The sequence below is a fragment of the Hyperolius riggenbachi genome, chromosome 2 (assembly GCF_040937935.1).
Source record: "Hyperolius riggenbachi isolate aHypRig1 chromosome 2, aHypRig1.pri, whole genome shotgun sequence".
NCBI classification, from domain to species: Eukaryota; Metazoa; Chordata; class Amphibia; order Anura; family Hyperoliidae; genus Hyperolius; species Hyperolius riggenbachi.
In genome coordinates, this window is record NC_090647.1 from 52,535,069 (window position 1) to 52,558,445 (window position 23,377).

Here is a 23,377-nt window from a genome sequence, read left to right on the forward strand (position 1 = left end):
TAAGTAATTAACCCATATAGTAGTATTTAAATGATCAATGTAGGTAAGCAATATTATGGGCAACGTGTACAAATAGTACCAAACAAAGTAGTCCAGTGAGAAACATGAAAAATGAAACACAGTGATAATAGGACATGGCCCTTAATGGCCACAGAAAAAGGACCCCATGGGGACAAAGGGGGACAAAGCAGTGATGTGAACAAGTGTAAAATGAGGAAAATAGAGAAAGCAGTAACGGCAGTGAGAAGAGGGCTTACCTATAACTCATATGTGAGTTCTAAGTGTTTTTAATGTGCTTTTTTTTGTAGTCAATAAAGATGGCATTTTTTACTTTCATTATTATGTTGAGTGGTGCAGTGTATATGGAACATTCTTTGCAGCTTCTATGGTTTGTATATGTCTTTGTTCCTTTCTATGAGGTACATTTGTAGTGTTATGGTTGATTTGATGATAGCTTGCCCCATTGTGTTGTTATAGACACATTTAAAATAAAACTTTAAATACTTACCCAGTTTCTTGCATTCCTTTTTCCATCTGTAGCTCCGCCCCTAAAAGAAGAGGTCACAGGCGCTTCTCTGATTGGTCCTAGATAAGCACCTATGACCTCTTCTTTTAGGGGGTGTGGCTATGGATGGAAGAAGGAAGCCAGGTAAGTATAATAAAGTTTTATAAGAAAAAAAAAGAATTGCAAATCGGAAGCGCTGTACAGTTTACTGTACAGCGCTTCCAAGGGCCCGGGGAGTCACGATTGCAATCACCCTAGGATTTGCTGCACACAGCCCTGAGGCAATTTCAGAGTGCTGATTGCTGAAGCAATTTCTAGTGGGTTCCAGGCCTCAATAGGATATGGCCCTGTGTGTGTAATTCCTTATCTTACAGGTAAAAATTGGCAGCGCTCCTAATCATGCTGCACCTGAATTGACTACAGAGGCGTGCAGAGCCCCCTAGAGGGCAAATACACACCTTGTATTCAAAATAGATGCAAACTATGCACTAGTGCCCTAAGCTCAGATTAAAACGAAATGCAAACTGATATAACACATGGATGCAGCTAGCCATATGTAAACTTACATTTCTATACAGGAGGAGGAGGTGGCAGCACTTCTTAAGATAGACTGCATCTGAATGGCCGATTGCATGGACGTGCAGAGCCTAAACATAGGTAAGTTACGAAACTTGCATTCAAAACAGATGCAACAAAATGGAGGATGTTGGCTTCCAGGAACAGTTTGCGCGCAGAGTGTTCGGTACTAGATTCTTCAACTCTTCTAAGTTTTGAATCAGGATAATACCATGTATTGGCTAAATTAACTACTTAAGGATTGCGCTAATTGAAATCTACGCCCTGTTTTGATGGCTATCTGGCTGCCAGGGCGTAGATTTCAATACAGGCGCTGCACGTTCTTGCTGCGTTCGTCGCTCCTGACGACCTCGCCGTTGTCTCCCCACCGCAGCTCACTCTGTCTCTATAACGGCAAAGCCCTGTGAGCAGGTCAGGAGCCAATTTCATTGACTCCTGACCCTGTCTATCAAGGTAAGCAGCTTCCATTGGCTTACATTGATAGGCAGTGTTAGGAGCCAATGAAAGCCTCTCCTGACCGTCTCACAGGAACTCTGCCATCATAGAGACAGTAGAGTGGATGGCTGAGGTTCCTGACATGCGGTGGAGACGGCGATTGTGGTGGGTATGTGCAGCGATTCGTCGGTATTCATTGTTATTCCGCTGTTTCCTGTACCAGCGGTCTCTGGTCCATAAGGAAGCAGAGACTACTGGTGCTTAAAGAGTCTCTGCAGCGAGAATAAATCTCGCTTCAGCACTATAGCGCCGCTAAACGGGGGTCCCTTCACCCCCAAAGCCCCCACTGCGACACTTGGTCGCAGACTTGGTCGCTCCTGGAGGCAGGGCTAACGGCTGCAGCCCTGCCTCCAGTTGCGTCTGTCAGCGGCGCATCGATGCCGCCCCTCTCAGTGAAGGAAGACTGAGAGGGGCGGGGGAGAGGCGGATATACGCGCTGAAAGACGCGCGTGGGGCAGGGCTGCGGCGGTTAGCCCTGCCCCAACCAGCAAGCGCTCCCCCGCTGAAACAAGGGGATTTGGGGGTGAAGGGACTCCCGTTAAGCCGCGGGATAGCGGCGGTTTAGCAGGGGCACACGTGCCCCTGCTATCTATGAGGTCTAAAGCGAGATTTATTCTCGCTTCAGACTCTCTTTAAGTGGTTAATAGAAAAACAGTAAGCTTTGAGCTAGAAGGCATTCTTCAGACTCAGAAGGAGGCAAAAATATTTTTTTCACACATGTACCGTAAGTGTGATCCAGATACATTAAGATACATCTTGCAAGGATTGTGAAATTGCCTGGGCGGTACCATCCTAGCTGCAATTTACATTGTGGCCTATAGAGGCGTCCACATTAGCAGTTATTCCATGCACCCAAATTAGCTGTTCCGCCTTGAAATATGATGTTGTGGATTTTTTTTTCTGATGATATTTGACACATAAATATTTGGCACTGAAATCATGCATACAGCCTTTAAAGGAAATGTATCATTCATTTTTTACTGTATAAAATTTTATTTTTTTTAAGGCTCGTACTGAAAAATGTTCTTAATTAGGAACATCTGATTTATTGCAAAGGAATATTCGCGGGTGTAATAAACAAGTCTGTAACAGTAACCGAGTCTCATGACCCGGCGGCTCATGATTAACGCTGATGCTCCCTATTGACGTAACTTATTTTTATTACAAAAAAAATCACTCTATATTCCCCGGAAAGTTATAGCGTTTCATGTTATATTTTTAATTTGTTTCGAATGATGAGAATAAGAGTTACAATTCCCAAAGTAACGATCAACTGAAAATTAAATATTACATATAATTTCTATTTCTGGCTGTGTTTTCCATTATTATTATTTATATAGCACCAATATCTTCCACAGCACAGAGTATATTGTCTTGTCACTTAGCTGTCCCTCAGAGGGGCTCACACACTTCAGCACCACAGGGTTTTTTGCTTAAAAACCAGAGCAATTTTCACATTTCAGCGCTCCTCCCATTCATTCACCAATAACTTTATTGTTACTCATCAGATGTAAATGATCTATATCTTTTTTTTTGGCCACAAATTATGCTTTGTGGGGGTGATATTTGCTTTTAGTAATTATGTTATTATCTGTGCATTTTAAAGGGAAAAATGAGAAAAAAAATTAAAAAATACACTATTTTTCCATTTCCATCCAGTATAGTTTTCAAATAAACAATGTTTCCATAGGTAAAACCCACACATTGTATTTGCTAATTTGTCCTGGTTATGTCAACATTTAAATAATGTTCCTAGTACAATGTATGGCGATAATATATTAGTTTCTGGTTTGTGTTTTTTGTTTTCTCATTGTACTCCATCAGTAATTAGAAGCCCTTATCTTCATGATTAACAGTAATACACTCTCATGGCATACATATTTTAAAAGCTAAGTCCCTAGGGTAACTATTTATGTATTCTCTTTTCAATGCTGTCACTTTTGTTTTTTGTTTTTTACAAGTATTTATTTAGGGGTATAGAGTACATGAAAATAACAGTTTTATTGCTTTTCATTCAGTTTTCCGGTAAAAAAAATCACATGACTTAGCCCTCAGTTGTCAAACAACACAAAATCTATTCTCTCACTTGTCACGGTTATATGATACCCTATATACATAATCAGATAGCTTATTGGGCATACAGCACACTGTTTACCACAAGTACGCCTATCTACTCCCCTGAGCTTCAGATGAAGTTTTGTGGGGAGTAGATAAGCGTAGCAAGGGATTCAAAGTGAATATAATCCCTACCATAGTCATATGTCTATATCATGTAGTGTATGTATCATAGTCTAGGGCCAACTTAGGTGGAAGCCAATTAACTTATCTGTATGTTTTGTGGATGTGGGAAGAAACAGGAGTGACCGGAGGAAACCCACACAGACACGGGGAGAACATACAAACTCCGTGCATCCGAACCAGGGAGGGACCCAGCATTGTAAGGCGAGAGCACTAACCACTTCACCACTGTGCTGTTCATGCAAGAATCCTAGCAGAAATGCTGTTCAATGAGATGCTAATGCATGCAAATTTCATGTAAATTGTATGCAGGCCTCAGTCTGGTTTGCTTTGTTATCAAGGCAGTAACATCAGCTACGCAAGGGTGGTGGGTATTCTGACAAGCAAACCAAGCAGGCTGTGCAAGCTGAATGCCATGGCTGCACAGAAGATTATCATCAGTTCAGATATACTTAAAGTGTACCAGAGACCAAATATGTATATTTTTTTCTTAAGTCTCCATTTTAGATTTACTTTAAAGGAAACCAATAAAGGAGACCAAGAAATAAAAAGTTTTATACATAGGTGGGGCTTCCTCCAGCCCCATGTGCACGGATCGCTCCCACGCCACCATCTTCCGCTGTCTGCAGTTCCGGCATCGGGTCCCATTAGTCCTGCCAGTCATGGCCAGTCTGCACAAGAGGAAGTGCGCTCTCTACATATCTCTCCGGCGGCAGGATAGGGAGGATTCTGGTGTGGGAGCGATTCATGCACATGGGGCTGGAGGAAGCCCCACGTATGTATAAAACTTTTTATTTATTGGTCTCCAGTTACCTTTAAAGTAAATCTAAAATGGGGACTTAAGAAAAAAATATACATATTTGGGGCTTCCTCCAGCCCTCTCCGGGCTTATCGCTCCCCCCCTGTCCTCCTTCGCCTCCTCGTTCTTCCGCAGTTGGCCCTGGAAAGTCCTCCGGACTGGCCCAACTGCGCATGCATTGCCTGACCGCATATGCGCACATCGGAATGCGGAAATCGGTAATGCAGGTGCGTTAGGCGGATTTTCGCCGGAAATCGCGGAAATTTCCGCCGGAAATCGTGGAAATTCCGCCCGACTTTAACATCGATTTTCTCAAAAACTGTAAGGTCTTTTTGAAAACTTTTTTTTTCATTTTGTTCAGGAGATTCTGCTTAATAAACCCTGAACGTTGCTTAATAAACCCTAAAGTCGGCGGATTTTTACTGTAATGTAAAATGCAGAAAATCCGCATCTGCCTATTTTCTGCATTTACATTACAGTAAAAATCCGCCGACTTTAGTGGTGAATAGCAAAGCCCCCGTAAGTCCTAGAAACACCAAATTTTCAGGGTTTATTAAGCAGAATCTCCTGAACAAGATGCAAAGAAGTTTTCAAAAAGACCTTACAGTTTTTGAGAAAATCGATGTTAAAGTTGGGCAGAATTTCCGCGATTTCCGGCGGAAATTCCGCATTGGAATGCAGAAATTGGTATCGGTATTTGGCAATGGCGGAATGCGGATTTACCGCGGAATCGGAAATTGGCATTTCCGACCATCCCTAATAAGCATTAGTCGATTATTTGACTGCCAAGTAATATTCGGTTGTTCCTGTCGTTGTTTGTAGGTGTGGAGTGAACGTGAAGCGAATGCATTACAAAGGTATCCGTGTGATTTAGATGCAAACATGAGTTAAAGAAGTAAATGTGCTGTGAATGTTTGTTTAATGGTGCATAGGTCATTAAATATCCACAAATAGCTCTATTTGCATAATTAACATTCAGAGCATATAGATCTCATTTAAGAGAAGTGTGAGAGGAAAGACAAACAAGAGGATCACCTTGATGGATGCAAAGCTCATACTTATCTGGAATCAAATCAATTCATTTGTATACAATAAGGGCCTGAATATGGCACTAATTAGGTGTTTGTTGAAGCCAGGCAGTAATGGTCATGTATAGGAGATACCATGAAACAGACTGAATCACGTGATACAGGGCAGCAGACTGTAGGGGGCAGCGTCAACTCTACACTCAGCTGATCTTTTTCGGTAGAAATGTTATTGTTATTGTTGTTATTGTTCCTCTGCTCTGCTGCTTCTGCCTGACTCACACTTCTGTTATTAGTCTGTGTGTGTTGGAGCGTCTCTTACTTAAATATGCACTGCTTTTTACTAGCCCGGCCTCCTCCATGTGCTTTCTGGTTTCCCTGCACAGATCCAATGTATTGTTGTGTATGTATGACTGAGGAAAGCATGTGGTGTGTGTGTAGTTACCTTTAGCTGTCGGCACCCAGCTACCCATCTACACATCCGCACTCAGCCGAACACCTATCAGTACCCATTCACTTGCCTATCAGAATTCAGCTAGTAGGGGGTGGGGGGGTTGGGTTCCTTACAAATTTGCTTCAGGCAGCAAATAGTCTAGAACCTGCTTTGAGGATAACTCATGGAGTAGCATGTGATTTGTTTGAACAGCATATCCCAACTTCGGCTATAAAGTGCACATGGTGTAGCCCATATATACCAACTTCGGCTACAAAGGGCGCCTGGTGTAGCCCATATATGCCAACTTCGGCTACAAAGGGCACATGGTGTAGCCCATATATGCCAACTTCGGCTACAAAGGGCACATGGTGTATCCCATATATGCCAACTTCGGCTACAAAGGGCGCCTGGTGTAGCCCTATTCCAACTTTGACTACAAAGGGCACATGGTGTAGCTCATTTATACCAACTGTCAGGAATATACTGGGGTGCTTATGATGTAAGGATAATATTTTCATTTGCCTGTCTGACTGCTATGTACTGTACTTCAGATGCGTATGTATGGGTCATCATCTGGCTTTGGGGGAAGCTGTACTTGTCTGTGTGACAGTGTGGAATACAATTACCCTCAGTTCCTCGGAGAGCAGGGAGCTAATTAGAAGCCCTATTGTCCCATTATACCAATCAGGACATAGTCAGGGAAATTCAAAGACCTACATTTGCATCTAAAGAGGACTTCAGTGAATAATGCTTGGGGTAATAAGACAATGGCAGAAGTGAAGTGTGTTGAAGTCCTTGACACTTGAAACATTTACACTTCTGTTGAGGAAGTGAAGAACTGTAGGCTAAGTCAGGAAGAGTAGCTGTACCAAAAGTTGGCATGTGTGTTAAACACTATTTCATTGTGAGGAAATTGAATTATTGCCTGGAGGTGCAAGCTATAACCTGTAAATTACATCTATTGGAAGTCTTTTCATGTATGTGGGCTATTGTACATTTTTCGCAGGTGGATGTTAGATCTCTGGAGATCCAATTATGACTGAGGATGTAATTAAATCTAGCTTCCCCCCGTCCACACAGGCTTACAGCCTCGAGGCGAATATTTCATTATAAAAACCAGGGGACATCTACCTCAAATCAGTTCTCTTCTGACGGTAGTGGCAGCCGGTCTCCTGGCCCAAGCTAGTGAACTCCTGGTCTAACCAGAATTGTGTCCGTCCACCAAAGTCCAAGGTTCTTCTATCTGGATTCCTGTATTTTTGGTAAGCAAATTGCTTGGTGTGTTATCTTTGTAACTTTTATCTTGTAACTATTTTTACTTTGTTGTTTGTAATCTTTTTGTATATATTAAGTTCTTTACTGTTCTATGTTTTTCTGTAATATTAAATTATTATTTAATAAGCTTGACTTCTGCTGTACTAAACTAACACTCATAGCCTAGAAGAGACTGAAGTGTAACCGTGTATAAGTTCATGCCTAGTTGTATGTTTGAGCAACACTACCGTATGAAATTGTAATTGCATTGTGTGTGGGGGCGTTTGTCATACGTTGGCCTAAGCGCGCAGCTGACCCAACGTACGAACAACGCCAGTGCGAGTAGCGACAGCAGAGTGGCTAACAGTATCGTTCGGAACGACTGTTAGTGGGTCTCTGCTTCACGACAGTGTAAGATTGCAACTGTGTGTGTGTGTGGGTGCGTGGCATTCCCGTATTTGGCCTAAGCGCAAAGCTGACCCAAATCCGAAAACGCGGAGTGCGCGCTGAGGACTCGACAGCAGAGTGGAAGTGTCTAGCGAACCGCTAGTGGTGGCAGTGAGAGGTGTTCTGAGGGGTTCCAGCCTTGTTTTAGCTTGACTAAGGCTGCTTCCCCTCTCAGTCTGGTCAAACCCGCAGTCGGGAACCGTATACGCAGGCGTGCCGCGGGCCGGTTCCTGACATAATTAGCTGGCAGTGGTGGCATCGTTTGGTACATTAGTACGCAGTTTAGCTCGCTATTCTGAGTACTAAAGGTTGGAAGTTTGCTAGAAGCAACTAGCCTACAGAAGTCTACTCAGTGCAGAATCTATATACGTTTTTTTTTGTTCAAAGATACACACTGGGTATTTGCTTTCCCTTCCCCCCTTTTTTTTCTTTTTCTTTTTTGCAACACGATGGCTCAGAAAGCATCCAGCTATGCAAGGCAAAATAAAGAGATGCTACTCCACCTGTGTGAGCACAAAGGCATCGAGACGGTGAGCGGCCAGACTAAGGAGCAGTTGGTTCGTGCCCTCGAGGAGCATGATGAGGTAGAGCAAGCCCGTGCTTCAACGTCAGCGGATGCAGCTCACGACACGCCAGAGGAGGAATCGCTCCCGCCACGGAATGCAAGTGGAGACGATGTCCTGGATGATCCACCAAACAGGGAGACGCCATCTCTGGAAGCAGATCTACAGCTACTGAACTCGGCTGATCCTGAACTGCGCCTAAAGCTGATCCTACTGCACCGACAGGCAGAGGAAGGAAGAGCTGAACGGCGACACCAGCTGGAGCTGGCTAAACTTCAGCAGCAGAACCGGTCTGCTGGACCCGCAGAACGCGAAGGTGAGCGAGTCCACTGAATCCCCCTGGATAAGTTCCCCGCTATGGACAAGGACTCTGACATAGACACTTTCCTACAAGGGTTTGAAAGGACTTGTCGGCAGTATGGGGTGCCCCATGAGCAGTGGGCAAGATACCTCACACCAGGGCTGAGAGGCAAGGCCCTGGAGGCATTTGTGAGTCTCCCCCAGGAGGAAGAAACAGACTTTGAGGCAATTAAGAAAGCCATCATTGCGCGATACCACCTCACACCAGAGGTGTATCGCAAACGTTTCAGGACAGTGCAGCGAGGTCCTAATGACAGCTACCTGGATCATGCTTGCAACTAGTGTTGGGCGAACAGTGTTCGCCACTGTTCGGGTTCTGCAGAACATCACCCTGTTCGGGTGATGTTCGAGTTCGGCCGAACACCTGACGGTGCTCGGCCAAACCGTTCGGCCACATGGCCGAACTAAGAGCGCATGGCCGAACGTTCCCCGAACGTTCGGCTAGCGCTGTGATTGGCCGAACGGGTCACGTGGTTCGGACCCGAACGCGCTCTGATTGGCCGAACGGTCACGTGGTTCGGGTAAATAAATACCCGAACCACGTCATATCTCCGCCATTTGTCTGTGGGTTTAGCTTTGGGTAGGCAGGCAGGGTAGTTCGCGCTCCAGCCACGCTAGCCAGGGTCCCCCCTGTCATTGTGTCACTGCTGGGAACAGTAGTACACCGCTTGCTCAGCCACACTATATAGCATTCTGTTTACTGCCACTCTGTGTACCTCGCTCAGCCACACTATATAGCATTCTGTTTACTGCCACTCTGTGTCTGCTGGGAATAGTAGTACACCGCTTGCTCAGCCACACTATATAGCATTCTGTTTACTGCCACTCTGTGTACCTCGCTCAGCCACACTATATAGCATTCTGTTTACTGCCACTCTGTGTCTGCTGGGAATAGTGGTACACCGCTCGCTCAGCCACACTATATAGCATTCTGTTCACTGTTCTGTGTCTGTTTGGAATAGTGGTACACCGCTCGCTCAGCCACACTATATAGCATTCTGTTTACTGTTCTGTGTCTGCTGGGAATAGTGGTACACCGCTCGCTCAGCCACACTATATAGCATTCTGTTTACTGTTCTGTGTCTGCTGGGAATAGTGGTACACCGCTCGCTCAGCCACACTATATAGCATTCTGTTTACTGTTCTGTGTCTGCTGGGAACAGTAGTACACCGCTCGCTCAGCCAGAGTATATAGCATTGTGTTTACTGCCACTCTGTGTACACCGCTCAGCCAGACTATATACCATTGTTTACTGACACTCTGTGTACACCGCTCAGCCAGACTATATACCATTGTTTACTGACACTCTGTGTACACCGCTCAGCCAGACTATATACCATTGTTTACTGCCACTCTGATTCTGCTGGGAACAGTAGTACACCGCTCGCTCAGCCAGACTATATAGCATTGTGTTTACTGCCACTCTGTGTACACCGCTCAGCCAGACTATATACCATTGTTTACTGACACTCTGTGTACACCGCTCAGCCAGACTATATACCATTGTTTACTGAAACTCTGTGTACACCGCTCAGCCAGACTATATACCATTGTTTACTGCCACTCTGATTCTGCTGGGAACAGTAGTACACCGCTCGCTCAGCCAGACTATATACCATTGTTTACTGACACTATATAGCAGACTATATAGCATTGTGTGTACACCGCTCAGCCAGACTATATACCATTGTTTACTGACACTCTGTGTACACCGCTCAGCCAGACTATATACCATTGTTTACTGCCACTCTGATTCTGCTGGGAACAGTAGTACACCGCTCGCTCAGCCAGACTATATACCATTGTTTACTGACACTCTGTGTACACCGCTCAGCCAGACTATATACCATTGTTTACTGCCACTCTGATTCTGCTGGGAACAGTAGTACACCGCTCGCTCAGCCAGACTATATACCATTGTTTACTGCCACTCTGATTCTGCTGGGAACAGTAGTACACCGCTCGCTCAGCCAGACTATATACCATTGTTTACTGACACTCTGTGTACACCGCTCAGCCAGACTATATACCATTGTTTACTGCCACTCTGATTCTGCTGGGAACAGTAGTACACCGCTCGCTCAGCCAGACTATATAGCATTGTGTTTACTGCCACTCTGTGTACACCGCTCAGCCACACTATATAGCATTGCGTACTCTGCTAGTCAGTGTGTATATTGCTGGGATCAGTAATACTCCACTCACCGTCAACCACTATATGAGCTCAACATGAGTTCCCCAGAGACCTCCGCTGTGAGCAGCACTCCCAACAACAGCAACAGCCAACGCCCCACGCAAGCTATAACATCCACCCCAGCAGCCAGTGGTCAGCAGCAGCCCTCCCCGGAGGAGAACGTTGTGTCCATCAGTCCGTCGCCAGAGCGATTAATGAGGGCTGCCATTGAGGAGATGATGGGGCCTGATGTGGAGGAGGAGGTCTGGCTCAGGCCAGCATCCCAAGTTAATGTTGAGGACGATGAGGGGTCTGTGTCTGGGGATGTTGGGGTGGCAGAGGTGGTGGGTGGGTCAGACTCAGGAGAAGAGTTGTATGATGAGGATGATGATCGGGACCATCTGTATGTGCCTCAGAGTCCGACCCCGGAAAACATGTTGTATCGTGTGTTTAGGTACTAAAATCTGCGTTCCCTCCCAGTAGTGTTGGGCGAACAGTGTTTGCCACTGTTTGGGTTCTGCAGAACATCACCCTGTTCGGGGTGACTATATAGCAGACTATATAGCATTGTGTTTAATGCCACTCTGTGTACACGGCTCAGCCACACTATATAGCATTGTGTTTACTTCCACTCTGTGTCTGCTGGGAACAGTAGTACACCGCTCACCCGCCACTGTATAGCATTGTGCTCTGTGTCACTGCTGACAATAGTGGTACACCGCTCACCCACCACTGTATAGCATTTCTGTACTGCCACTGTACTGCTGCCAGTCAGCGTGTACTTTAAGGATAAGTGAAATGAGGAAGAAATCCGGTGAAAGAGGGAGGGGCAAGGGAAGAGGTGTTTCCCCTGACGGTTCACGTACAGGCCACAGGGGAGCACCCAAGAAAACCCACTCAATACTGCCCATGTTGTCCAGGACAACAACCCTCACAGATCCAAAAGAACAGGACCAGATAATTACTTGGATGACCTCTCAAGCGTCCAGCAGTGGGTTAAGCAGCACCAGCACATCACGCACGAGGTCCGAGTCCTCAGCCAGTTAAAGTCTGGGCTTTCTTTGAAGACTGCACTGAGGATGTTACCATGGCGATTTGCAAGGTGTGCAAGACCCGCCTGAGCAGGGGGAAAAGTATTAACAACCTCTCCACCACCAGCATGAGCCGCCACATTCTATCCAAACATCCCACTCTGTGGGCAAACGCGGCAGGACAGGGTACCACCAGCAACACTGCCTCCCTTGGGTTCACCAGACTCACCACCAGACCCGCCTCAGCAGCAGCAGTAGCCCAGCCATTGCGTGGTTCACAACATTCACAAACATCAGACGATGCTGACACTGTCACTTTCCGGACTAGTGCTCTTGAGGTCTCCCAGTGTTCATCAAACACAACAACCAACAGCCCTTCGGTGTGCAGCGCTACGGTTGAGTTGTCTGTCTCTGAGATGTTTGAGCACAAGAGGAAATTGCCAGCAAATGACCCCCGGGCCGTGGCAGTAACAGCCAGCCAGCATAGCCAAGCTTCTGGCCTGCGAAATGCTGCCATATCGAGTGGTGGAGACAAACAGCTTCAAGGGCATGATGTCAGTGGCCATCCCACGTTACGTGGTTCCCAGCCGCTACCACTTTGCGCGCTCTGCAGTGCCTGAGTTGCATGAGCACGTGGTCAGCTAAATAACCCGAAGCTTGAAGAATGCCGTTGCCTGCAAGGTTCACCTCACCACTGACACCTGGACGAGTGCGTTCGGCCAGGGTCGATACATCTCCCTTACCGCGCACTGGGTGAACCTTGTGGAGCCTGGCAGCGATTCCTCACCTGCTACGGCGCGGGTGTTGCCCACGCCGCAAACAGCTGGATAACAACAGCAGCACCTACCTCTCTGACTCCTTCTCCTCCAACGCATCTCAAAGCTGTACCTCATCCGGAAATGCTAACCCAGCACCAGCAGCAGTAGGATCGTGGAAGCAGTGCAGCACAGCTGTTGGCATGCGTCAGCAAGCGTTGCTGAAGCTGATCTGCCTTGGGGATAAGCAGCACACAGGGGAGGAAATTTGGAGGGGAATAAAGGAACAGACGGATTTGTGGCTGGCACCGCTGGACCTGAAACCGGGCATGAAGCTAGACACCTGGCACGAACTGGCAATGTACGCAATAGAGGTGCTGGCTTGCCCGGCAGCCAGCGTTATGTCGGAACGCTGTTTCAGTGCTGCCGGAGGCATCATCACAGATCGGCGTATCCGCCTCTCCACAGAAAATGCAGACCGTCTGACTCAAATTAAAATGAATCAATCCTGGATTGGAAACGACTACGCAACACTCCTGGACCCCAACCAAGTAACATGACCGATGAACATCTGGGATGGTTTAGCGTTTCCGGTCCCTGTTTATTGAACCTCTCATCTGTATTACATTTATGACTGCATGGCGGCAAAAAGCATTGCTGCTATATCCGCACGCTTTTTGTCCTCATGCAAGGCCTGGGTTGTTGTGTCTCACAAAGCGTGGCCTTCTCCTCCTGCGCCTCCTCCTGTTCCATCACGTGTGCTGCTGCTGCTGCTGCTGCTGCTGGGTTACCGTTGCCGGTCCCTGTTTATGGAACCTCTTATCTTTATTACATTTATGACTACATGGCGGTACAAAGCATGCTATCCGCACGCTTTTTGTCCTCATGCAAGGCCTGGGTTGTTGTGTCTCACAAAGCGTGGCCTTCTCCTCCTGCGCCTCCTCCTGTTCCATCACGTGTGCTGCTGCTGCTGCTGCTGCTGCTGGGTTACCGTTGCCGGTCCCTGTTTATGGAACCTCTTATCTTTATTACATTTATGACTACATGGCGGTACAAAGCATGCTATCCGCACGCTTTTTGTCCTCATGCAAGGCCTGGGTTGTTGTGTCTCACAAAGCGTGGCCTTCTCCTCCTGCGCCTCCTCCTGTTCCATCACGTGTGCTGCTGCTGCTGCTGCTGCTGGGTTAGCGTTGCCGCGTGGTCCCTGTTTATTGAACCTCTTATCTTTATTACATTTATGACTACATGGCGGTACAAAGCATGCTATCCGCACGCTTTTTGTCCTCATGCAAGGCCTGGGTTGTTGTGTCTCACAAAGCGTGGCCTTCTCCTCCTGCGCCTCCTCCTGTTCCATCACGTGTGCTGCTGCTGGGTTAGCGTTGCCGCGTGGTCCCTGTTTATTGAACCACTTATCTTTATTACATTTATGACTGCATGGTGGTACAAAGCATGCTATCCGCACGCTTCTTGTCCTCATGCAAGGCCTGGGTTGTTGTGTCTCAAAGCGTGGCCTTCTCCTCCTGCGCCACCCTCCTCCTGTTCCATCACGTGTGCTGCTGCTGGGTTAGCATTACCGGTCCCTTTTCCTGGAACCTCTTATATGTATTACATTTATGACTGCATGCCGACAAAAAGCATGTTACCTGTGCAAAGAAAACAGACATTTCCCGCATTTAAAAGACAGTTTTCCCTTTGAAACTTTAAAATCGATTTTCTCAAAAACTATAAGCTCTTTTTGCTAAATTTTTTTTCCTCTTGTACCCACTCCCAAGGTGCACATACCCTGTAAATTTGGGGTATGTAGCATGTAAGGAGGCTTTACAAACCACAAAAGTTCGGGTCCCCATTGACTTCCATTATGTTCGGAGTTCGGGTCGAACACCCGAACATCGCGGCCATGTTCGGCCTGTTCGGCCCGAACCCGAACATCTAGATGTTCGCCCAACACTACTTGCAACCTGCGCACTGCCTTCCAGCAGTGGCTAAAAGGACTGTCAGTTAAAACCTTGGATGCCCTGCAGGAGCTGATGATAAAAGACCAGTTCCTACACACCTGTCCTGTTGAGGTCCGGCTGTTTGTGCTGGATCGAGAACCAAAGACAGAGGATGAGGCTGCGGAAATGGCCGATGCCTACACCGCCCATAGAGCACCTGAGTCCCGGAGGACTACTACGCCCAGCTGGAGAGGAGAACAGATTGCTAAACCTGTTTCACCCAGCACCCAGAGGAGGCAAGCACCGCTGTCTCCTGGATTCAAGCAACCTGACACTCGGAAATGCTTTGTATGTGACAGGGTGGGTCATATCAGCACGACTTGCCCAGAGAGTAAGAGGGAGGCCCCAAAATCCAGTGAGGCCTCAAACGCCAGTGAAGTCACAACGGCTTTGTGTGCTACCAGGAATGCCACTGGCTATGCAGAGAATCTGCAGCTTGTCACGGTTGGGGGTACAGTTGCCACTGGGCTGAGAGACACTGGAGCAGAAGTGACTCTCATACATCCCCAGCTTGTGAACCCGGAGCAGTACATACCTGGGAAAATGATTGCTGTCAGAGGAATTGGGGGTGTCACCCCAGCAATACCCACCGCCTTGGTCCACCTGGATTGGGGGGCCGGCAGCGGACTGAAAGAAGTTGGGGTAACTGACGAAATCCCCACCAACGTTTTGCTGGGTACTGACCTGGGACGGTTAGTGGCCCGGTATGAGCCTGCTCCAAACCCTGTGGAGCCCGCCTCCCCAGCAGAAGTTCAGGACTCTTGCAAGGTACTGTTTGATAATGCTGTGCAAGTGGGGAGTGCTGGCGAGGCCCCAGGGGCTACAGACTGTATGCTAGGAGCCAGCCCTAGTGAGTCTCCAGTGCCTAGGCCTGGAGTGGGACATGTTGATACAAAGAATGCAGAAATTGATAATGTCATTTATGACGCCCGGACTATCGATGCGATCGATGCAGGAACTGTTGATGCTACTGGTGAAGTGCTGAGTACCACTGTGTATAATGCTGCAGATAATGTTGATGTTTTATGTGAGGGCCCAAATGACCATATACGTAGGGCTGATTATGCTGATGTCACCTGTGTTGTGCTACATAATGCTGTGTGTCATGTGGACACTCCGTCAGCTGCAGGAGTAACCAGTGGCGCTCGCTGGGCTGCAGCAGGTGGACTGTCCACTGAAGGGGCAGATGGCACCAGGCCAGATCCTCCCCCTTCAGATGGTTTCAAGACCAAAGGCGATGTGATTTACGATGTGTGTAATGTGGGCGCTCCCTCAGCTGCCGTGGTAACCCGCAGCGCTAGCGAGTCTACAGCACAGGGACTGTCCACCGAAGTGGCAAATGCTGCTGGGTCAGCCACATCTAATTCGGAACCTGGCCCTGAGGGCCCAGGAGCCTCTCCATCTGCAGCCTTCCTAGAATGTGTGACAGGCAGCACTGAGCTCTCTGGGGCTGTTCAATTTGACAGCAGCCTGGAAGAGCTCAGGGGGATAGCCAGCAGGTCACCAGCTGGGAGGGGCGGGCTGAGAGGGTTCTGGGAAGTTATTCCCTCGGAGCTGTCCGAAGGGGAAGAGGCAGACCAGCAGATAATCGATCCCCAAAGGGACCGAGAGATAGCTCCTGCCACTATAGAGAAAGTGCGTGTAGCGACGGTTGGAACCCTCCCCCAGCTGCAGCACTGTCTCTATGGTCGCGAATTCACGGTTGTCACTGACCCTCATTCCCCTGGTTGGTTACGTCAGGTTGTCAGGGGCAATGACACATTGCAGCAACCTGACCTAGCTTTCCAGTCCTGTAGCTTGGAGCTAAGGAATTACCCCCCCAGGCCCGGCCGTCAGTGTCGGCTTTGGCAGGACGATTCGTTAGAATCATCTGCCGGCGCCATTTGGAAGAAGGGGCGTGTCAGGAATATACTGGGGTGCTTATGATGTAAGGATAATATTTTCATTTGCCTGTCTGACTGCTATGTACTGTACTTCAGATGCGTATGTATGGGTCATCATCTGGCTTTGGGGGAAGCTGTACTTGTCTGTGTGACAGTGTGGAATACAATTACCCTCAGTTCCTCGGAGAGCAGGGAGCTAATTAGAAGCCCTATTGTCCCATTATACCAATCAGGACATAGTCAGGGAACTTCAAAGACCTACATTTGCATCTAAAGAGGACTTCAGTGAATAATGCTTGGGGTAATAAGACAATGGCAGAAGTGAAGTGTGTTGAAGTCCTTGACACTTGAAACATTTACACTTCTGTTGAGGAAGTGAAGAACTGTAGTCTAAGTCAGGAAGAGTAGCTGCACCAAAAGTTGGCATGTGTGTTAAACACTATTTCATTGTGAGGAAATTGAATTATTGCCTGGAGGTGCAAGCTATAACCTGTAAATTACATCTATTGGAAGTCTTTTCATGTATGTGGGCTATTGTACATTTTTCACAGGTGGATGTTAGATCTCTGGAGATCCAATTATGACTGAGGATGTAATTAAATCTAGCTTCCCCCCGTCCACACAGGCTTACAGCCTCGAGGCGAATATTTCATTATAAAAACCAGGGGACATCTACCTCAAATCAGTTCTCTTCTGACGGTAGTGGCAGCCGGTCTCCTGGCCCAAGCTAGTGAACTCCTGGTCTAACCAGAATTGTGTCCGTCCACCAAAGTCCAAGGTTCTTCTATCTGGATTCCTGTATTTTTGGTAAGCAAATTGCTTGGTGTGTTATCTTTGTAACTTTTATCTTGTAACTATTTTTACTTTGTTGTTTGTAATCTTTTTGTATATATTAAGTTCTGCACTGTTCTATGTTTTTCTGGAATATTAAATTATTATTTAATAAGCTTGACTTCTGCTGTACTAAACTAACACTCATAGCCTAGAAGAGACTGAAGTGTAACCGTGTATAAGTTCATGCCTAGTTGTATGTTTGAGCAACACTACCGTATGAAATTGTAATTGCATTGTGTGTGGGGGCGTTTGTCATACGTTGGCCTAAGCGCGCAGCTGACCCAACGTACGAACAATGCCAGTGCGAGTAGCGACAGCAGAGTGGCTAACAGTATCGTTCGGAACGACTGTTAGTGGGTCTCTGTTTCACGACAGTGTAAGATTGCAACTGTGTGTGTGTGTGGGTGCGTGGCATTCCCGTATTTGGCCTAAGCGCAAAGCTGACCCAAATCCGAAAACGCGGAGTGCACGCTGAGGACTCGACAGCAGAGTGGAAGTGTCTAGCGAACCGCTAGTGGTGGCAGTGAGAGGTGTTCTGAGGGGTTCCAGCCTTGTTTTAGCTTGACTAAGGCTGCTTCCCCTCTCAGTCTGGTCAAACCCGCAGTCGGGAACCGTATATGCAGGCGTGCCGCGGGCCGGTTCCTGACACCAACTTTGGCTGCAAAGGGCACCTGGTGTAACTGAAAAAGCTAGTTTTAGTTTATTTAAAAGGATGCTGTTATAGGCAAAATTTGTTGGGCTATAAAAGGGCTCTAGATATAGATAAGACAAGTGATTATTATGACCTAACTGCTCCCTACTCTCACACAGAACCCTCCCCTGATGGTGCCTAACCCTAACCCCCTAGGTGGTGCCTAACCTTAAGACACCCCATTTGGTGCTTAACCCTAAGATTCCCCAGGTGGTACCTAACCCTAAGACTCCCCAGGTGGTGCCTAACCCTAAGACCCCCCAAGGTGGTGCCTAACCCTAAGAGTACCCAGGTGGTGCCTAACCCTAAAACTCACCTGATGGTGCCTTACCCTAAGACTCCCCTGGTGGTGCCTAACCCTAAGACCCCCTAGGTGGTGCCTAACCCTAAGACTACCCAGGTGATGCCTAACCCTAAGACTCCCCTGATGGTGCCTAACCCTAAAACCCCCCAGGTGGTGCCTAACCCTAAGACCCCCTAGGTGGTGTCTAACCCTAAGACCCCCCCCCCCCCCGCTTGTGATGCCTAATCCTAACCTCCCCTGCACCCTCAAATCAAAAATCTTGGCTATAAAAGGGTGCCGTTTTGTAGCAGAATCAAAAACCTTGTAGCCTAAAACCTTGTAGCTGAATAAAAAATATGAGCTACAAAGGGTCGCCCTACTGTAGCCGAAAACCTTGTAGCCGAATAAAAATATAGGCTACAAAGGGGTGCCCTTTTGTAGCCGAAAACCTTGTAGCCGAATAAAAAATATGGGCTACAAAGGGGTTCCCTACTGTAGCCAAAAACCTTGTAGGCGAAAAAAATAATATGGGCTACAAAAGGGCGCCCGCTTGTAGCCTATATCAAAACTCGGGAGCCCTTTTCACCACCTTGTAGCCCATATTTGCAGAAATAACATTCATGTATGGAGGAGCCCTTTTCATACAGGCAGCTCAGGAGCCCTTTTCAACAGATCCCGACGCCCCTGCACTATAGACATACCAGACCATAAGACGCACCTAGATTTAGAGGCAGAAATCAGGGTAAAATAAATAACAAACCCGGTATGGGTTTGGTATTTATTTTCCCCTAATTTCTGCCCTCTAAACCTAGGTGCGTCTTATGGTCTGGTGTGTCCAAGGGCCTATTTCCACTAGTTCTGCATCAGTTTTTCTGCATCCAGATTCCTGGATGTGCCTATTTAGCACCTGTTTACATTACACTAGAAAACCTGACTCCAATGAAATCCTATGGGCCTGTTTCCACTAAACGCGATTTGCAGATTTCTGCATCATGCATCGTTTCCCATACAATGAACAGGCCCATAGACATTCATTTGAGTCCGTTTTTCTGCATTCAGAATCGGATGCAGAAATCTGCAGCATGCCATCCATTTTTCTTCATCAGAAAAAGCACATTTAGTGGTAACAGGCCCGTAGGCATCCAATGGAGTCAGTTTTGCTGCATCCACAATCCGTGTGTAGTGGAAACAGGCCCTTATAGTCCCAAAAATATTGTAGATCTTTATTTTAAAGAAATGGGCAGAGGAGAATGGGAGGGTGGTGAGCTGAAAGGAGAAAATGGAGGCTATGCCAAGGTTTGGTTAGGTTGGTTAGTACTGGGGATTGCTGACCAGTCAAGGACCAATCATCTGTTAATGGTGTAGGAAGAAGAAAGAGGGAACAGCAGGAAAAAAGTTTATTTGGCCCTTTTTCTACTGTAACTACTGTGTACAGCCTCAGACCCGGATTATTCACCAGGCAACAAAGGAAGTTGCTTTAATCTAGTGAAAGGTCAGGGGCACCAGCAGCCCCAATAAAGATTTATTGCCCCTGTTGATGTAACTCTTTATGGTCCATTACAAACAAAGTCTTCAGGAATGCTCTCTGTAACAGACAAGACACATACAGACAGTGTTCCCTCCTGTGTCCCCCCCCCCCCCCCCCCCGTCCTCCCCTCCTTAGTTTAGCTGTCAGACACAGGCTAATGTAATTTGTGTGATTCCTGTCCAGAGTTCTCCACACATAAAAATGTTTTGAAAACATTTCTTCCATGGTATCATCATCATTTACCTTTAGTTTTATCACCCATACCTGAGTGTGGCCACAGCCATGCTCAGACGTGAATCTTCTGCAGAGTGTGAGGGTAGAAGGGGGGAGATTTCCCCCCAGACCACCTTTCATTCAGTGATTTAGGGCAGGTCTGGTGTCTGGTGTATTCAGGTTTGTTGTTGTAAGGCAATGTGAAACACTAGGCTAGCTGATAAAAGTGCAATTAGAGGACAGGCAAGCTGCTAAATATACACAGCATGATGCAGAGCTTGCCTGGAGGTTCTATGGGCAAATATCTGTCTGGTCTCTCCTCATTGTTATGACTTCATGTGTGGATAAGGTGTTAAACAAGTTGAAAAGTCCCTAGACTCCAGGAGGGCTGCTTTCTGACTTGTGTGGGAGATTGGCAGGGACAGGAGTCCTATAACAGGCAAGTAGCCTCTGTGTGATGTGGGACTGCACTACAGATAATGCTTCATCTCAGGCTATTCTCAATTTCTCTTCACTCCTCCTCTCTCTGGGCTAGTGCAGGCCAAAATCGCAATAGCAATCGCTAGCAATTTACTATTTTGTGAAGCGATTTTCAGAGCGATTTTTGAATGAATTGCTCCAAAAAATGCTACCTGCAGAGTGTTTGTGGTTTTGAAGAAAAAACACAATGCTGTTGTGAGAACACCCTCATAGGGTAACATTAGCCAAGCGCTTTTCAAATCGCTCTTGGTGTGCACCAGTCCTCTCTCATTCACCTTTGTTTCCCTCTTCCCCTAGTGCTGGGTGTGTCTTCTTGTGTCATAAAGGAAAGCTAAGGCAAATCCCTTCTTCCCTCTCTGGCCTGGTGCACACCAAAAACCGCTAGCAGATCCGCAAAATGCTAGTGGTTTTTAAAACGCTTTTTCTTATTTTTATGCAGCGTTTCAGCTAGCATTTTGCGGTTTTGGGTAGCAGTTTTTGTGTAGCAGAATTGATATATTGTTACAGTAAAGCTGTTACTGAACAGCTTCTGTAACAAAAACGCCTGCAAAATGCTCTGAACTGCAGTTTTTTAGAGTGGTTTGCGTTTTTCCTATACTTTACATTGGAGGCAGAAATGCCTCCGCACTCCAAAAAAATGCCTCAGCCCGGGAGTATGCGTTTCAGCAAACCATTCACCAAAAAGTGAACCACCCTATTGAAATACATTGACCAAGCGTATCTGCAGCCGCAAGCGGCTGTAAAAACGCAAAAAAACCCGCTCGGTGTGCACCAGCCCTCTTTCAGCTTTTCTCTCCTCATCGTTTCTCCCCTTCGCAAGGGCTGCCTCAGACACACTATAAGCACTTTTCTGAGCGATTTTAATGTAAGTTAATTTGAGAGTTTTTTAAAAAGCTCTCAGAAAGTTCTGATGGCTAAAAGTGCTCAGAAAATCGCTTATAGTGTATCTGAGCCCTTAGTATTTGTACGCTGCGGGTTAGTTGGGCGCCGGGAGCGCTGAATGACGGCTCTTCCTGCTGCCAATAAACTCCCCGGTGGTGGTAAATACTATATCCCCTCCAAGTCGTCGCAACTCTGAGGGAGGTGTAATTTGGGGTACGGCGATCACCGGAACCCCGATTGAAAACTCCTTACGCGCCCCGCGCAGCATATTATTGCTGCTATGGGGCTCCTGGTTTGGGTAACCGGTGCTGAGTGCTGTGCACCAAAACCACCTGCTTTGCCTTCTCTCTCCTCTCTCCAGTCTTGTTATTGGAAACCATAACCTAAAGCTGGCCTAATGCATCAATTGTTACTGACAGATTCTTTCACTATGATCGAATCATAATGGCTTTTCCACCTGTCAGGACTGAGTATGGATGTGGCCTATAGGGTTTTATACTATAGTAAAGTGGGTTGTGTGCATGAAGTGGCCATACATATGTTGACATCTGGCTACCTATACTGGGGGGTGACAGTTGGCTATATATACTGGGGGGCAGGGGCGTAACTAGACATCACTGGGCCCCCTGCAAAACTTTGGATGGGTGTTTTCCCTGTGCAGATAAAAACACTTAGACTTAAGGGAAACGTCAGGCAATGTATGCTACCCCCAGATCTACTTACCTGGGGCTTCCTCCAGCCCCTTGCAGCCGACAAGCCCCTCGTCGCAGCTCTGCTCCCAGTACATACATACACACACAGCCGTATTATTTTACTACATGAGAGCACATGCTATATAGAGGAACAACAATGACATGCTGAACATAACATATAGTATTCTCTGTAACTTTGGCAAAACATTCAGAATGTCACTGATTGATACTGTTAGGGATCTTGAGACAACAAACTCTCAATGAAGCAGCAACAGTAAGACATCAATCTCCACTCTGCTGTGTTGTAAAAGTAATTAGAGGCCATAAGGTCATTAGCCTGTGTGATAAGATCTAGGAGTCCTTTCAGAGTGAATAAGGGAAAGTATATACGTTTTTTAAAAATGTGACTCTATTCTTTGTTAGATTGTACATGCAGTCATCAGATCTTTGCAGCAGTTAGAGACAGATGTTTTTATGAACCCTAGGGAGCAGGGACAGTGTAGAAATTCCAGAGTGTGTATGAGTCCTTATCTGTGTGGTGGACACATGCAGTCAATATAACAATGGTGAGAGCAGAAAACGTTTTTTTTTTCTCTCCTGCCCTTAGCTGTCAGTCTCTCAAACGTTTCCCCTCACAGGCACCCTGTGGCTTCTGGGCCCCCCTGCGGAGGCATCCCTTGCAGGGTCTATTGTTACGCCCCTGCTGAGGGGTCATCTGGCTACCTATAGTGGGGGGGTCACTTGGCTACCTATACTGGGGGAACATCTGGCTACCTTTACAGGGGGGATGCCTTGCTATATATTCTGGGGGGACATCCAACTACCTATACTGCAGGGACATCCGGTAACCTATACTGAAGGGGGGGATAGGCATCCTTTCAACAGGGTGGCTGAGGAGGGGGGCACCAAATTTATTACTCTGCTTGGGGCCCTGTGTGGTCTTAATCCGGCTCTGTACAGCCTTAGAAACTTTTATCTTCTGCAGCTTTAGAGAAACGTGCCACAGATTCTGCTCATCAGGCTGTTTAACTGATCCTTCTATTATTAATCAGATGTGTTTCCCTCTCCATCCTCCCTCACTGACATCTATAAATGTAATGATGATTTCTATTCTATTAAAAAGCTTCATCTCTCTTCTCTCTCTCTCTCTCTCTCTCTCTCTCTCTCTCTCTCTCTCTCTCTCTCTCCTCTCTCTCTCTCTCTCCTCTCTCTCTCTCTCTCTTCTCTCATCTCTCTCTC